This window comes from Staurois parvus, unplaced genomic scaffold (genome assembly GCF_062004578.1).
Source record: "Staurois parvus isolate SC_StPar_1 unplaced genomic scaffold, SC_StPar_1.0 ptg000272l, whole genome shotgun sequence".
NCBI classification, from domain to species: Eukaryota; Metazoa; Chordata; class Amphibia; order Anura; family Ranidae; genus Staurois; species Staurois parvus.
In genome coordinates this window covers 1,478,012-1,496,318 of record NW_028318068.1, presented here as the reverse complement: position 1 = coordinate 1,496,318, position 18,307 = coordinate 1,478,012, and positions in this window count along the sequence as shown.

Sequence of the window (18,307 nt, the reverse complement as noted above, 5' to 3'; positions counted from 1 at the left end):
TTGTGTACCTGAAGAATGCTATGGTAACGGCCCCTGGTCTTGGACTACCTGATTATAAGAAAATGTTTCATCTGTATGCTAGGGAAAATTGTACAACCATGGCGGGGGTCCTGGCTCAGGAACATGGAGGCAAGCTCCGCCCTGTAGCTTTTTTTTCCAAAGTAGTGCCAACTCAGGTTCAGGGCATGCCTGCTTGTCTGAGAGTTTTTGCATTCTGCGTAATGGTGGTAGAAATGGCAATTTCTTTCACATTGGGACATGAAACTACCCTACACACCACACACCAAGTGTCCTTACTACTGAAAAACATACACACTCAACACATGTCAGCACAAAGGTTGAGCGGATATGAAGTGATTCTTCTATCTGATCCCAACTTGATTATTAAATATTCTTCAGCAAATTCAGGTCCTACTCCAATTTTGAATGCCCTACTGGGGCTAAAGGGGGAACAGGATGAAGTGGCACCAGAACACAATTGTATAACCCACATACAGCAAGACACTTCCCCTAGGTCCTACATGTCAGCTGTGGCTCTTGATGGGGCCCCAGATGTGTTTGTAGATGGCTCATGCTCTAGGCCAATTGATAGTACTTACCATGCAGGATACGGCATTGTGCAACTTCCTGACAAAATACTCGAGGCAAAGCCAATTCCATATCAGTCAGCCCAAGCAGCCGAACTGATTGCCCTTACAAGAGCATGTCAATTATTTGCAGGACAGGATGTCAACATTTACACAGACTCCAAGTACGCCCATGGTGCTGTACATGATTTTGGGGTCATTTGGGAGAGAAGAGGATTCATTGCTGCTGATGGCAAAACCATATCTCACTCTTCTTTGATATCTGATCTACTCAAAGCCAGTTACCAAAAACATTAGCCATTCTACATTGCAGGGCACATACAAATCACAGAGATCATATTGCCAAAGGAAATGCATTAGCAGATAAGGTAGCAAAGGAAGCCGCATTACAACAGGTGGCCAGTGAGCAGATGCCTTTGCTCACTTCAGGCGTCACAACTACCCCACATGACCAGATGTATGCAGATTTACAAAAATTTGCTACAAAAATCGATTTAGCAGACTGGGATGGTTCTGGAGCACAACTAGATCCAGCTTCTGGTCTAGTGTGCTTAGAGGGGAAACCATGCATTCCCATGTCAAGTGCCCCATTGTTCATTGCACAGTACCACGGTCTAGGACATAGAGGATGGAAAACGACATGTGAAACATTATTGCAGGATTTTTACATTACAGGTTTATCTAGGTTGGTGAAAGAATATGTTTCTAGGTGCATTACATGTATAAGGAACAATCCACAGAACCCAAAGAAATCACAACACCATCATCTAGTGTACCCAACTACACCTTTCACCCATTTACAAATAGATTTTACCCACATGCCAAAAACAGGACAGAGGCAAGAGTTTTTGTTGGTAATGGTGGATATGTTCAGCAGACGGGTGGAAGCATTTGTCACTAATAAAGAGGACGCACAGACTGGAGTCAGAATTCTTACACAGGAGAAAATACCCAGATGGGGATGTCCGCTGCAGATAAATTCTGATAACGGACCAGCTTTTGTGGCCAAGGTATGTCAAGATTTGGTAAAAGTACTTAAGATAGATTGGAAGTTTCATATTCCCTATCATCCTCAAAGTTCGGGTATAGTAGAAAGGATGAACAGGACGATTAAGGATAAGTTGAGGAAGGCCACTGGAGGAACCTATACCCACTGGAAGAAGATGTTACCTGCAATTCTAGCAGAGGTAAGAATGACACCTAATAAGACTACAGGGTTATCTCCTTTTGAAATATTAATGGGAAGACCGTTCCCCACTCCTTGGGCTAGACAGCCACTTATGTTAGAAAGAGGGGACCTTGACCTGGTACAACAAGAATATGTGAGAAAATTGATTCGGAGTTTAGATAAGGTTGAAAGAAATGTTGCTCGCACTTTTTCTTTATCTTTTCAGGAACCAACACACCTTTTCCAAGTGGGAGATGTCGTAGTGGTCCGCCAACTCGCTAAAGACAAGAAGCAAGGCTACCCCTTTGGACCACCTACTACGGTGATAGCGGTTACCAGAACAGCTGTTCTGGTGGAGAATTCCCAGTCCTGGATCCATGCTAGTCGAGTGAAGAAGGTGAACCAAACACCTGAGAAACACGAAATGGAAAAAGGAGGTGAAGTATGAGAGAAAAATCCTCGAAGAGTGGGTGAAGTAAGTGAAAAAGGCCCTGAAGATGAAATTTTTTACTGCCCTTCATGGTGTTTTGAAACTCTGGGTCCTATTGGGCACACTGACTGTGCTCTTTTTCCTGCCAGTATGGATCCTAACTAACTGTATTTATCACCCTGAGGACTTGGGTCTAATAAAAGGTATCTGTGGTCAAGGACTAGTTTTAAATGAGACCCAGATAACCAAAAGTGAAAGAAAGTCAAAAAGAAGTTTTGAAGAGAACAATCCTTTTTCAGGAAAAATGTTGATGATGCAGTTTAAATATGCTTATGCTCAAAGGTCCGGTTATGATAAATGTTGGATCTGTAGTAAGTTACATCCTAGCACATATAAAATTCCTCTTCTGGCCGCTCCAGTCAAAATATTTTTGTTAATAAAAGGGAATGTAAGTATTCGTTTGACCAATATTACTTCTAATCACCATATCTTTTCCAACTCTGGGAGTCACTCAACTCCCTGATTGGTGTTTTAGACTGGGGAATACTTCCCACAAGGGAAAGGGAATGTGCTCTCCGTCCATATTAAACATATCTGATCCTGGAAGGAGGGATGGAACTTCTTCTGTGAAACTCTGGCAAGTAAATGGTAAAACCCTGAATGAAAGTTTAGAAGGGATACAAGACAATGTGGGGAAAACTATGTTTGGAAAACTTCTTTTTTATTTTACACTTGTTGTCACCCCTGAATTTCATTCTGCAATACAAAAATTGCCGATCTCCTTGGGAAACAATACCTATATTTGTTGTGGTAAGTTCTGTTACCCTTGGATACCGAGTAATGTCCAGGGCTGGTGCTATGTAGCCTAATTAGTGCCAATTATGGCAGCTATAGACCAAAAGGAACACCAGGTAAAAGCCAGTACATACCCAAAACACCAACTAACTCTGAGACAGAGAAGGGAAACCAAACAAGAAAAGGTAGATCTATTCTCTACAGGGGATAAGGTTTGGTCATGGTTCCCTACCTACACGGGATGGGGAATAACACTTATGAACAAAATAAATAATTACACAAACATTATTGATGACATACTGGAGAGGAACTCTAAGGACATAGGGTTGCTAAATACTGAGACCAGAGCTATTAGAAAACAGCTGGAGATGCAAGAATTAGCTATTGAAAGTATGAGTGCTGCTCTGACAGGTTTGTGTGAGATGACAGAGGATTATGAATGTTGTACTTGGATATATCATACCACAATGACTGTTCCAGATTATTATGAAATAATAAAGCAACACAGGGAACAGGTAGATGGTTTGATGGAAGAAGCTAGAGCTATAGGGAAAGATGGATGGACTCCTTTTGATTGGTTAGGATCAGGATTTGGTTCCATCTTTTCATGGATGAAAGGTATCGCTGTAAGCATAGTCATGATATTGTTTTTTGTTTTATCTTTATATCTATGTTTTAAATGCTCATTATATTGCATTGCTAGAGCTACCAAGCCGCAAAATACAAATGAAGGTTATCTGGCTATGTACAAAAAGATGAATGAAGTAAAGAATTGAGATCATGTTCATGATCTCAGAGGGGATTGAAAGGATCTAGATAACTTCCATTTTGTATTATGTACGCCATTTTAAGTATTAAGTATTAAGTTAGCTTTTTGCAGATATATTAGAAGTTTAATGAAACTGTTTTTGGTTGTTCAAGGATGTATCAACAGAAGCTAACATGACCCTGACAATGTCTTTGTCTGGCTGTTTTTCCAGAAAGTTAGCCAAAACAATTTGTACCAAGAAATGTACAGTATATGTTATGTTTCATGTAGTTAGCTCATGATGGAAAGTTACAAGTTACAGTTTTGAAACTCGCTCCCCCCTCCCTTATTATTATCTGTAGTCTATATAATCTTATTAATGTCTAATAAACTTTGAACATCTCTGAACATAAGCTGTCGTGATTTCCGTGTTCAAGGGGTGTTCCCAGAATTCTGCTGATAAACCAGAAATCTCTCCACAGACCGGGGGTCTCTGAGGGGAAAAGAAAATCATTCCTTTCAAAAAAATGCATTACATTCTACAATGTGTGGGTGTACACGGTATCACAGTGTGCAATGCGTTGCTCCATCCTGCATGACAGTGTACAGTGCATTAGTCTACAATGTGTTGGTGTACACGGTATCACAGTGTGCAATGCGTAGCTCTATCCTGCATGATAGTGTACAGTGCATTACAGTCTACAATGTGTGGGTGTACACGGTATCACAGTGTGCAATGCGTAGCTCTATCCTGCATGATAGTGTACAGTGCATTACAGTCTACAATGTGTTGGTGTACACGGTATCACAATGTGCAATGCGTAGCTCTATCCTGCATGATAGTGTACAGTGCATTACAGTCTACAATGTGTTGGTGTACACGGTATCACAATGTGCAATGCGTAGCTCCATCCTGCATGACAGTGTACAGTGCATTACAGTCTACAATGTGTTGGTGTACACGGTATTACATTGTACAGTGTATTACAGTGTGCAATGCGTTGTACACTGCAGTGTGCACTAAAGCATTTTACACTCATGCACTGTACACACTAACGCCTTTGACATTTCTAGTGTGCAATGCCTTGGACAGTACAATGCATTTGCAGTATTGGTGTATGTTTATTAAGCACAGATAATTCATCTGATTTTAGTTATCAAGGAGAAGTCTTCTCTGTCCCCCTGTTTATGAGGTGGAGGACAATTGTTTTCTGAAGAAGAGAGGAGACATTTTTTCAAGGAGATCTGTATAGATTTCCAGAGATATGTGTAGATGGTTGAGGGGCTGCATGTGATCACCTGAGTTAAACCAGTGAATGAAAAGTGTAAAAAAACATGGATTGAAAATAATCTGCACTGACCACTGTGTTTTGTCAAGCCACATATTGGCACATTCTGGTTTCACACAGATTCAATGTGAAATTTGCAGTGTTTTCTGTGCAAGCGCTGCACCGCATCACAACCGCAACCCCTTCATGCCACCCGCTGCGGCTTTCTAGGTGAAGTTAACAACACACCAAAATTGGTACACAAAGCGTATTGCGATTTGCCAAATTGGATCGCATGCCTATTCACACCCATGTGCATACCCTGAAAAAGGGTCCTGCACATTTTTGGCCCGGATGCGGTGCAATTTGAGGTGTGCAAAATGTTTGTCTCTAATTGCAACGCACACAAATTGCATGTGATTTGCCCAGGAGTGCGGTGTTAGACCACAATGCATGATTGTGAAGTCAGAATAAAAGGATGTGTATTTTGTCTACTTTTACTTGCGCATGTTAACATTATGTAAGTGCATTTTTCTTCTGTTTAACATGCTATAGAAATGGAACATGCATTTGGATGTAGTGTTTTTGTATGTGCATTTTGGAAGTATTCTAAACACACATTGACCCTAGGGCCACACCATATCTTAAGCCGCGTTTGTCAGAAATGCTGTACAGTACATTTAAAGCGGATTTACACTCCACCTATCAAAAAATAACAGTCATCAGCTAGAAAAACGGTAGCTGCTGACTTTTAAAAAGCAGCCGCTTACCACAGAGCAGCCAAAATCATTCATTTAGCTGCTCCCATGCCAGCATTCCTTGGCCCCTCTCTCCTGTCCATTGCTCCCCGAACAAGCACCTTGTTTTGGTGTGAGCCCAAGAACACTCCTTCATGGGCCACGTAGACCAGAGAGGCAAGCTTTTCAAGCACATCATGAAATCAGGATGGGGCTCCACTTCAAGTAAGCATTAGTGTGCCTGGGGGAGGGGGGGACCTTGGGCCTTTCCAAACACAGTAGATGCTCCAAGAATGTTTCCTTGAACTCTTGAAATGGTTAAAAAGGAAAGACACTCTAGATAGCCTGCACTGAGAATTGACTGTCATGATGACGTGTCAATGATTATTTGCTCTCATTTTTCAGGAGTGGTACTGCTTGCAGTTGAAGCTGGTAGAAATCCACCATCACGTCCTCCACTCACCTTCACTTGTGGCCAGTGGATATTTTGTGGCCCCAGGCAAGAACTGGCATCGAGGACCTGCATAATGACCCTGGCATGCCAGAGGTGGTTTGGAAGCAGCACAGCAATTTGACCATCCCTTTCCTCTATGTTGGTTTTAGGGGTGCAGAATTGCTTCTCGTTCGTGAACGGACTGTCGCCGGATATCAGAGTCCCCATATTTTCAAGATATGTTTTAGCCATGTTGGCTTATTTTTATGTTGAGTCAATTAAAGACTATTTTTTGTTACCTTAAAAAAGTGTCAGATCCTCTTGATTGTATTCCCGAGACTTAAGAAGCCAGATAATATGCAATCTGAGGAAAAGTCAGTGCAATGTCCTCCACAAGTAGCTAAAGTCTGTCATAGGAGGACCTACCAGAACAATGCATTCATTTGGAGTGGGCCAGGCCCATACAGTACATCATGGAGGTTTGCTATGAAGGAACATTCACATTTGGATACTTGAGCTCATGTTTGTTTCCAAATATTTCTGCCCATTGCAGCGTATTGACTATTGCAGCTCAATAAAGATCAGGCATACAGAAAAGTGTACCTTGTCCATAGAATAGCCACTAGGAGGTCCTATCTGGGCACACAGATCTGGCCTATGCATAATTGTGGAAAATGCCAATTCGGTCTGCTTTATAATATGAAGGGGTCAGTTCACGCTTGCTTCAGGGGAAACATTACAACAAATTTTGTTATTTTTCATAGGAAAACGTGGCCGATCCCTAGATGCATTGAGGTACATAGCAGAGGTTCAAGATACTCCATAGAAGAACTTATTGTTCTTCCTAACTATACAGGTGGCACAGACACAAGCATACACCCAGGGCCACTGTTAGATATCACGGGGCCCCATACAGCATACCTGACAGGCCCCCACCACCAGAGAAAATATCCAAATTATATATATGGTAAAAATACACATTTTCTTCATGGACACAATCACAAACAAATTCCTGTTCAATCCAAATGATAAACCTGTACTGAGTTAATAAATCAAACGTTGTGTAATTGAGGGCTCATTCACATGGGTGCTGTGGCCTGTAGAGTGTGAATCAGTGTTTGGTTTTTGTAGCTGTCGCCATTAGCATGCGACCTATGTTACACTATGTGAATACTGCAGATCCTAATTTGACAAGCATATGGTTGCAATTGTACAGCCCTGAACACACAGTGAGCATTCAGGGCCACTTCCCCGCGCCTTCACACTTGTCAGATTAAAACCTGTGTTCATACAGCTGCTGTGTCCCCATAGTGTAACAGGTGGCTCTAGCCACATAAACAACCCACTCATTCATGCTGTACAGGCCAGAGGACCTGTGTGAATGTGGCATTTTGTGTTTGTTATATTTATTTTTTCCCAAAGCCCATTGAATTTAATGGGCTGCTTAACATGTGGAAACATGCCAAAATACTGCAGGCATGTTATTTTCCAAGTGTGTGTCACCTAACCGCACAGTAGTGTGGTGCCATGCGTTTTTGTGGCTGTGAATGGGGCTGTTTTTAATAGACGTGTGTAGGTGCAATAACGTTTTCATCATGGTACCTGCGCACATCTACAGAGGGCATTGCATTTCTTTGCTGTGCTGGAAAATGTGTGTTCTTGCATGCGTTTCTGCACCACCAATGGTGTGAACAAGTCCTAAGGGCCGGTTCACACTATAGAAACAGTCTAGATGTGTTCCTGATGGGTTTTTTTCATGCCCTTTTGGCATGCATGTTTAGTGTGTTCCAGTACATTTTGGATGCGTTTTGGACATGTTTACATTGCATTTTTGTATCCCTTCCACTTATTTTTTTCTATTTTCTTTGTATTCAATGTAGTTAGGGACATGTGCGTTTTAGTACATTCAAGGACGTTTCAATGTGTTCCAGTACAGTTCTGTGCAGAAACAATGCAGCGTGGTCAACTTTGTTTACAGCACCTGCAATTGTGATGCCGAAAAAGCAACTGAAACACATGTAGTGTGAACTGGCCCTAAAGGTTATTAGAGGTCAGGGAACGGGACTGACCAGGAATTGTGAATTCAATCAGACTAGTGGTGAGATATAATCAGCAATTGTATAATAATGTGAGATCTGAGCTGTAGCTGATAGAAAATGAGACACATTCACTTGATCAGTAAATAGATAGTTAAAGAGTGGGGCGGTGATCCATAGATTTGCATATGGGACAGGTGATGATGGGGTGGGGGAGGGGGTCAAGTTGTATAAGGAGACAGATTTAAAAGAGAAAAATGTTACAATGAAATATACACGGCATGAAACTTGCACATTTCCTAATTGGCAGAAGAACATAGGTAACATTCATCCACTTTCTAGTCATTAGGCAAAATCATAATTGATTGATCAATATTCCTGGCACTGACACAACCCAGAAAATTGATCTCCATTTTTTGGGATGTAGCCATGACTGGGATTAGAACCCATGACCCAAGTGCTGTAAGTTCTGAGCTCTAACCACTAAACCACTGTGGGAGACACAGTTTGAGCTATAATGTAGAATAGTTACATTGTTTAAAAATGATAAAGCGAGCGCTAGTCAAATGATATAGACTAGTAAAATGGTATTACACAAGATAAATATAACCACGAACAGTAGTGCATGAACTCGTGAAAGGTCATCCACCCCTGTGACAGTGTACTACACTATTGAGCACCTTTCTGGCTCCTGTGGCTGAGCTAATTCCTCCCCAGGACCATTTGGGCACCCACCCTGATGGATGGATTGAGCTGGAAGACTAACCCATAGCTGCCAGCATGCCGCTGCACCCCCAGATGTGTGATGTGTATAACCCATGCACATTAATACTTTTGTTCTGGTGAGTGTAGACCAGTCCCAAGGGTGGTTTACCTTTCACGAGTTCATGCACTACTGTCCGTCACGGAGAGACCACACGTGCCATTCATAGGCACTCTCTGAGTTGGTACTCTCACACGAAGGACATTCCATTATTCAGGAATGATTCTATGAACTTATTTTAGCACCATTTACAATATTACATCATTGTTGCAATTCTTAGCACTTTTTGGTTTTTACATGCGTTCATTATTGATCACATGCATTTATAGCGCTGCACTTGTCTTTAACATAGAATAGTTACGTGATTGAAGAGAATGAAGATATATAATTATATTGGGAAATTAGAAGTATATAAATTATTTGAGATATAAGTGTGAAAATGTTTAACATTTGAATACAGAATGTATGACATTCATTAGTAAATGCATTAGTTTCCTGATCATTTTGGAGAAACAGCAAAAAAAAGAAATAGAAAAAAATAGAAAATTCTAATACAGGTGTACTATTTATTACATTCTAAGGATTCTCTTTTGCCATCATAAAAACGCCAATATTAATAAAGCCCGTGCTTGTTCGCCATCTAGCGAACATATCCGGTATTGCACCTAAACATGTGCCAGACAGGATACCACATTTGCTAATAGCATAGTCAGTAGACGCTCGTTAATGAGCTTGCTAGACGCTAGTCAGACGACTGATTGATTGACCGGAGTCTGCCTGAATGGTCAGACTCTGCTAGTAGACTCACATCTTAGTGAATCAGGGCCCATCCGTCATGGCTTAAAAACATTCCGAGAGGACAGTTTATGAGAGTAAGGAGGAACTGTTCTAAAGATAGTGACTTCATATCTCAATCAAATATCATTAAAACCAGATTTATCCAGAAGAGATACTCAGAAATATTCCTTGATAAAGTCAAGCAGGACGTTTTTGATATCCCTGGAATCTCATGTTTAGAAAACAATATCAGTAAGAAAGACTTTTTATCGGATTTTCATTGTCAGTATAAAGAAGTGGAGGCAATTTTCCGTCATCATTGGCACATTTTGTTGATGGATAAAACTTTAGGAACTGTTTTACCTACAAAACCCAAATTTATATATAGGAAGGCACCTAATTTTGGAAGTCGGGTGGTCAGAAAGATTTTGGATAAACCTAAAACATCTTCCATGTTCCCTCATAAAAAGGGGTTCACTGCTTGTAAGAAATGCAAAGCATGTAGAACCAGCAAAAATAACACGAATAGATTAGTAAAATTCACATCTGGCACAGCAAATAGAGAATTTGAAATCCCAGAGTTCATCACTTGTGACACTACACATGTTGTTTATGCTATTCAGTGTCCATGTGGATTGATCTATATAGGAAGGACCAAAAGACGCCTCAAAGTTAGAATAGCCGAGCATATGAAAAATATTTGAAAGGGTTTTTCTCAACATAATGTCTCTGACCATTATGTTAAGTACCATCAGAAGGACCCCACATTAGTAAAATTTTGTGGTGTAGATTGGGTGGCCCCTAAATAGAGGGAATCCAATAGGGTTAGAGATTTATCCCATAGAGAAACTAAATGGATATATCTTTTAAAGTCTTTGACACCAGGAGGATTGAATGTGGAATTGGATATCAATTGTTTCATTAGCGATATAAAATTTGGATATTCTATGCATGGATTATAGGGTGATGTTATATATACTGCACCTCTGTTCCCATGTATATGGTGCTATAGTTTCATGATGTATGCATACACCTTCTATGTTAATGAATTCTGATGTATTTGGAGATTAGTAATACTGTTTCATGCATCATATTTGTGAATTTGGGGAGATAAGATGTGTTGATGGAAGAAACTACTTCCTAGATTGTAAGCTCCAAGGAGCAGGGCCCTCAAATCCCTCTTGTATTGAACTGTATTGTTGCTGTATTGTAAAGTGCTGAGCAAACTGTTGGCGCTATATAAATCCTGTATAATAATAATAATAATAATGGATGTGGACGTTTCTCCATATTCACTCATGCGATGTGTGAAAGTTGTGGTTTTATTTATATTGTTTTAATAATTAGTATATAATGTGTTACATATCAATATGTGTATATACATAATTGTTATGAAGAATTATTTTAGGTTTTGCCCATGTTGAGAACTTACGCCAGGTTCCCACCTCACTTCCTGTACGGAGGTGTGTATTGTAGTTGACCAATTGAATTGTTTTATGGTTTGCCCATAGTTGTGTCTATATAATGGTGTGAACTTCCGCCAGGATTCCTCTGACTGCTGGGTCTATAAAGAGTAGCACGCCGCACCATCACCCCTATGAGCAATTCGGAAGTAACAAAACGCGTCAAGCCATGACAGTGCGGTGACCTGAAGTGACGTGGCTCATGACCGAAAGTGACACGATGGCGTCCATTAACAACAAACCGGAGGTGGTGAGAGCACCTGGTCTATGTTCACTTCAGGCTCATCAGAGGCTTGTTTTATTGATATTTCTTGTAAGGTCCAATCACTTTACTAAAGGACCTGTTTGTTCATACTACACCATTGGAGCGTTTTTTGTTTGTTTTACATGGTCAATTTGAATGCAGTGGAATCTTTATCTTCAGTGATTCATATCCATCTTTAAATGGGAAATATGTCCTAAGAAGCTTGGTTGCCAACCATGAGAGTGGAAGGCAAATATTTTTGGTGAGATTACATCCATGTGGGGTATCCTATGGAGCACTTTGTTGTCAGTTTGCTGCACATGGTGAAATAGAAGATTCATTTTCATGGACTTTTGGATTACTTTATCACACTATTTTCATGGACTTTCCATCACTTTTTAGTTTGTAATTATTTTTTTACAGTAATCACGGACTTTTCATATATTTTTTCATTGAATTTCATGTGTATTATATGGTTTTGTAGTTATATTTAATTAGCGCCACTTTTAACACTATATTCATTTGGTGTTGTTTTACTTTACAAGGAAATATTGTTTCTTTTAACTCGGGGAAATAAACTAAAAGGAAACTTCTTTGTTTTAGTAGCTGAAGTTCTGAGCTATAGTGCAGAAAACAAAAAGCGGTAATTACATTTAAAAACCGGCACCATAATAAATAAAAAAGCAGCGTGGGGTCCCCCCTCCCATCCATTCCAAGCCCTTTGTGTCTGGTATGGATTTTGAGGGGAGCTGCTATGCCAAAATGTAAAAACAAAATGGCGTGGGGGTCCCCCCCAAAATCCATACCAGACCCTTATCCGAGCATGCAGCCCGGTAGGTCAGGAGAGGGGGGGAGGAGGGGCATGGGACGAGCAAACACCCCCCCCTGCACCATACCAGGCCACATGCCCTCAACATAGGCGGTGCTTTGGGGCAAGGGGGATTTCCCCCCAAAGCACTTTGTCCACATGTTGATGGGGACAAGGGCATCTTCCCCACAACCCTGGCCAGTGGTTGTGGGGATCTGTGGGCAGGGGGCTTATTGGAATCTGGAAGATCCTGCCCCCCCATGCACCCCTCCTACACCCAGATCCTGCCCCCCCCCATGTGAATTAGTATATGGTACCCCTACACATTCACAAAAAGCATAGTGTGAGAAAAGACAGGACAAGGTCTTTGACAAGTCCTTTATTACAAGAATAAACTAAAAGAATGCCCCCCGCAGTAGATCCAACGTCAATCACGATGTCTGCCGCCGCCAACCCAAAAAAAGAATAAAAACAAAAAACTCCGCTTCCTAGGATGCTCCCAGCCATCTGCCTGCTCCGGTGGTTTGACAGTTATTAAATATGTACATTCAGCTCTCAGTGGGGAACCCCGCTTACAGATGAAACATTAACACATGGTTGTCACTACTAAAATACTGCATAACTCATGCGGTATTTCAGTAATGTTTACGAAAAGTCCCGCAGAACGAATTAAATTCATAAACCAAGGTATGCCTGTATTTAGATTTGATGCAATATGTTTTTCAACCACAAGATGGTGCTAGTCTTTATTTTTATAGAAATTGTTTGTTTGTTACCAATCATCTATCCATCCATCCATCCCTAGATTGTAAGCTCTAAGGACCAGGGCCCTCTGTTTCCTCTTGTACCAAATTGTATTGTAACTGTAATGTCTGCCTTCATTTTGAAAAGCGCTGCGCACACTGTTGGCGCGATATAAATCCTGTATTATTATTATAATAATTATATATATATTATTTGTTGTGATGGCTGGAGTCATTCCCCTTTTTTCTCCACTTTATGGTTTCCGGCTTGCAATACATATTGTCCCTACTTCGTGGTGTTGTTATCACATCCCATTTAGCTACAGGACCCCTCCTCCTACCGCTGTGTCCGGTGGAATGTGGATCCCAGTAATCGGGAACCGGTGATCATGTGATCGCTATGCTAGCAAAGCTGTTATGAATCAATCTGATCACTTTAAGGAGTTTCTTTTACTTTCACTCTCAGTGATAACCGTAAACAGCAGAAATGGAGAGCACAGACAGCAATATAAACCTGCCAGGGGGTCTAATCCTTTAATTATACTTTAAATATAATATATTAAAAATCCGATTTGTGATTTTCTGTCATTCACTCTCTACAATAACGGTCACCAGAACATATAGAGGATGAATCTCTCTAGTGGGGACACAGCAATGACAGAAAAGAGGTTTTCACACTGGTGCACTCCTGTCACACTACAACACACCTTTCCAATACGACAAAAACTGGGTGGTCTGTTTAAGTGCCCGGCTGATGACGTGCTGCCTATAAGGAGCATGGAAGTGCCTTGGGGAGGAGAGATGGAGCAGAACAGGTGGAGAGGAAGGAGGACAACAATAGGTGAAGCGCTCAGCCATGCCGCACCTTCCCGTCTGCTCTGACCCACCACAATCCACAACTTAGAGTGCCAGATATTGTATCCTAACCATCCTTATGACGTATGGCAGTGATCAGAACACTGGTATGGGGAATAGCATTGATCAGGATGCTGGAATGGGGTATGGCAGTGATCAGAACACTGGTATGGGGAATAGCATTGATCAGGATGCTGGAATGGGGTATGGCAGTGATCAGGACGTTGGTACGGGGTATACTGATGTTCAGAATGCTGGTATGGGGTATGACGGTGACCATGAGTCTGGTATGACGTATGGCAGTGATCAGGATGGTAGTTTAGGTTATGGCGGTGATCGGGATGTTGACTTGGGGTATGGCGGTGATCAGGATGCAGGTATGGGGTATGGTATTGATCAGAACATTGGTATGGGGTATGACAATGATCAGGAAGCTGGAACGGGGTATGGCACTGATCAGGGCGCTTCTATGGGGTATAGCGGTGATCAGATCACTAGTATGGGGTATGGTTGTGATCAGGACACTGCTATGGGGTATGGAGGTGATCATGGTCATCATGGAGCTGGTATGGTATGGGGTATGGCAGAGATCAAGGTGCTGGTATGGGGTATGGCAGAGATCAGGACGCTGGTATGGAGTATGGCAGAGATCAAGGCACTGGTATGGGGAATGTCGGTGATCAGGGTGCTTTTACGGGGTATGGTGATGATCAGGGCGCTGGTAAGGGTTATGGTGGTTATGGGTTAAGCAATATGGCCGTGATTGGGGTGAAGGAATGAGGTATTATGATGATCAGAGTGCTGATATGGGGTATGATGATGATCAGAACACTGGTATGGCATATAGGGCGATCAGAGTGCTGGTATGGGGTATGGCAGTGATCAGAGTGCTGCTTTGGTAGTGATCAGGGTGCTGGTATGGGGTATGGTAGTGATCAGGGTGCTGGTATGGGGTATGGCAGTGATCAGGGTGCTGGTATGGGGTATGGCAGTGATCAGAGTGCTGATATGGGATGTGGCGGTGATCAGAGTGCTGATATGGGGTATGGCAGTGATCAGAGTACTGGTATGGGGTATGGCAGTGATCAGAGTGCTGATATGGGATGTGGCGGTGATCAGAGTGCTGATATGGGATGTGGCGGTGATCAGAGTGCTGGTATGGGATGTGGCGGTGGTCAGGACGCTGCAATGGGATGTGGCGGTGGTCAGGACGCTAGTATGATGGTGAACAGGATGCTGGTATGGGGTATGGCGGTAATAAGGGCACTGATATGGGGTATGGTGCTGATGAGGGCGGCTGGTAAAGAGTAGGGCGGCTGGTATGGGGTATGGCAGTGATCAGGGTGCTGGTATGGTGATCAGGAGATGAGTATGGGGTATGGCAGTGATCAGGGTGCTGGTATGGTGATCAGGAGATGAGTATGGGATATGGCAGTGTCGTTGTGAACACTGGAACAAGAGACAGAGGCTGGCTGCATTATTTATTAGGACTACACTGGGACAGTGATCAGGGACACTGGGGTGGCTGGCACTGCAGTCTGTGTGTACAAGTCACCTGATTGGTTGCTGCACACTCACGGGCTGCAGTATTACTTCTCTCTGCTCTCACAGTGAGCAGACAGAACCGATCTTCTCTGTCACTTGGTATTGTTTACTATATAATTACAGGGATTGGACACAGCAATCACATGGTAAAATACCATGTGACTACCCGGACACAGTGGTAATGTGATCAAGCTGTGTGCGGGTGACACAGGGATCACCTGGCTCTCGGGGACACCCTCTGTGAGCTGCGCAGGAACCTCTGATGTGGGGTGATGTACAGGTACATTAGCCCACATCAGTTCTGCCTCCTGTCTGCTGTCTAAAGGCAATAGGTGGACGGGAAGAGGCTAAAGGGTAAGTTCACCTTTTCCTGAAAAATGAACAATTCTCCTGACCACCCGTCCAGACCCCGATGCCCCGTGCTGTGGGTGTAGTGGTCCGTACACCGCAATACACAGCCCTGAAGGGAGTTTCCATCATAATACTTGCAATGGCAAGAGCTCATTGGTCAATGTGACTGTGTTGACCAATGACCACATCTGAGTCTTCCCTTCCTGTAACATGTCCCAGAAGAGAGAGGCGCTCTCATTGGTCAATGTTGTCACACTGACCAATGAGCTTTTGCCATTGCAAGCATTATGATGGATACTCACTTCAGGGCTGTGTATGGACCACCACACCGGTCTTGGGGCATCACAGGTGCTGTGCGCATCAAGGAGATCTGAAGTTACTTTACCATTCATTTTTTTGTGAAAAGGTGAATTGCAGATTGTAGAATGTGTGGCCCCTGTGGAGGGACAGATGGTAGAATGTGTGGCCCCTGTGGAGGGACAGATGGTAGAATGTGTGGCCCCTGTGGAGGGACAGATGGTAGAATGTGTGGCCCCTGTGGAGGGACAGACGGTAGGATGTGTGGCCCCTGTGGAGGGACAGACGGTAGGATGTGTGGCCCCTGTGGAGGGACAGACGGTAGAATGTGTGGCCCCTGTGGAGGGACAGACGGTAGAATGTGTGGCCCCTGTGGAGGGACAGACGGTAGAATGTGTGGCCCCTGTGGAGGAACAGACAGTAGGATGTGTGGCCCCTGTGGAGGGACAGATGGTACGAGTTGTGGCCCCTGTGCAGGGACAGCTGGTAGGATGTGTGGCCCCTGTGGAGGGACAGATGGTAGGATGTGTGGCCCCTGTGGAGGAACAGACGGTAGGATGTGTGGCCCCTGTGGAGGGACAGCCAGTAGGATGTGTGGCCCCTGTGGAGGGACAGCCAGTAGGATGTGTGGCCCCTGTGGAGGGACAGATGGTACGAGTTGTGGCCCCTGTGCAGGGACAGCTGGTAGGATGTGTGGCCCCTGTGGAGGGACAAATGGTAGGATGTGTGGCCCCCGTTGAGAGACAGATGATAGGAATTGTGGCCCCCGTGGAGAGACAGATGGTAGGATGGTGTGGCCCCCGTGGAGGGACAGATGGTAGGATGATGTGGCCCCTGTGGAGAGACAGATGGTAGGGTGTGTGGCCCCCGTGGAGGGACAGATGGTAGGATGTGTGGCCCCCGTGGAGGGACAGATGGTAGGATTTGTGGCCCCTGTGGAGGGACAGATGGTAGGATGTGTGGCCCCTGTTGAGGGACAGATGGTAGGATGTGTGGCCCCCGTGGAGGGACAGATGGTAGGGTGTGTGGCCCCCGTGGAGGGACAGATGGTAGGATGATGTGGCCCCCGTTGAGGGACAGATGGTAGGATGATGTGGCCCCCGTTGAGGGACAGATGGTAGGATGTGTGGCCCCCGTGGAGGGACAGATGGTAGGATGTGTAGCCCCCGTGGAGGGACAGATGGTAGGATGATGTGGCCCCCGTGGAGGGACAGATGGTAGGCTGTGTGGCCCCCGCGGAGGGACAGATGGTAGGATGTGTGGCCCCCGCGGAGGAACAGATGGTAGGATGTGTGGCCCCCGCGGAGGAACAGATGGTAGGATGTGTGGCCCCTGTGGAGGGACAGATGATAGGATGGTGTGTAGCCCCCGTTGAGAGACAGATGGTAGGGTGTGTAGCCCCCGTTGAGAGACAGATGATAGGAATTGTGGCCCCCGTGGAGAGACAGATGGTAGGATGGTGTGGCCCCTGTGGAGAGACAGATGGTAGGGTGTGTGGCCCCCGTGGAGGGACAGATGGTAGGATGTGTGGCCCCCGTGGAGGGACAGATGGTAGGATTTGTGGCCCCCGTGGAGGGACAGATGGTAGGATGTGTGGCCCCTGTTGAGGGACAGATGGTAGGATGTGTGGCCCCCGTGGAGGGACAGATGGTAGGATGATGTGGCCCCCGTTGAGGGACAGATGGTAGGATGTGTGGCCCCTGTGGAGGGACAGATGGTAGGATGGTGTGGCCCCCGTGGAGAGACAGATGGTAGGGTGTGTGGCCCCCGTGGAGGGACAGATGGTAGGATGTGTGGCCCCCGTGGAGGGACAGATGGTAGGATGTGTGGCCCCCGTGGAGGGACAGATGGTAGGATGTGTGGCCCCCGTTGAGGGACAGATGGTAGGATGTGTGGCCCCCGTGGAGGGACAGATGGTAGGATGTGTGGCCCCCGTGGAGGGACAGATGGTAGGATGTGTGGCCCCCGTGGAGGGACAGATGGTAGGGTGTGTGGCCCCCGTGGAGGGACAGATGGTAGGGTGTGTGGCCCCCGCGGAGGGACAGATGGTAGGCTGTGTGGCCCCCGCGGAGGGACAGATGGTAGGCTGTGTGGCCCCCGCGGAGGGACAGATGGTAGGCTGTGTGGCCCCCGCGGAGGGACAGATGGTAGGCTGTGTGGCCCCCGCGGAGGGACAGATGGTAGGCTGTGTGGCCCCCGCGGAGGGACAGATGGTAGGATGTGTGGCCCCCGCGGAGGGACAGATGGTAGGATGTGTGG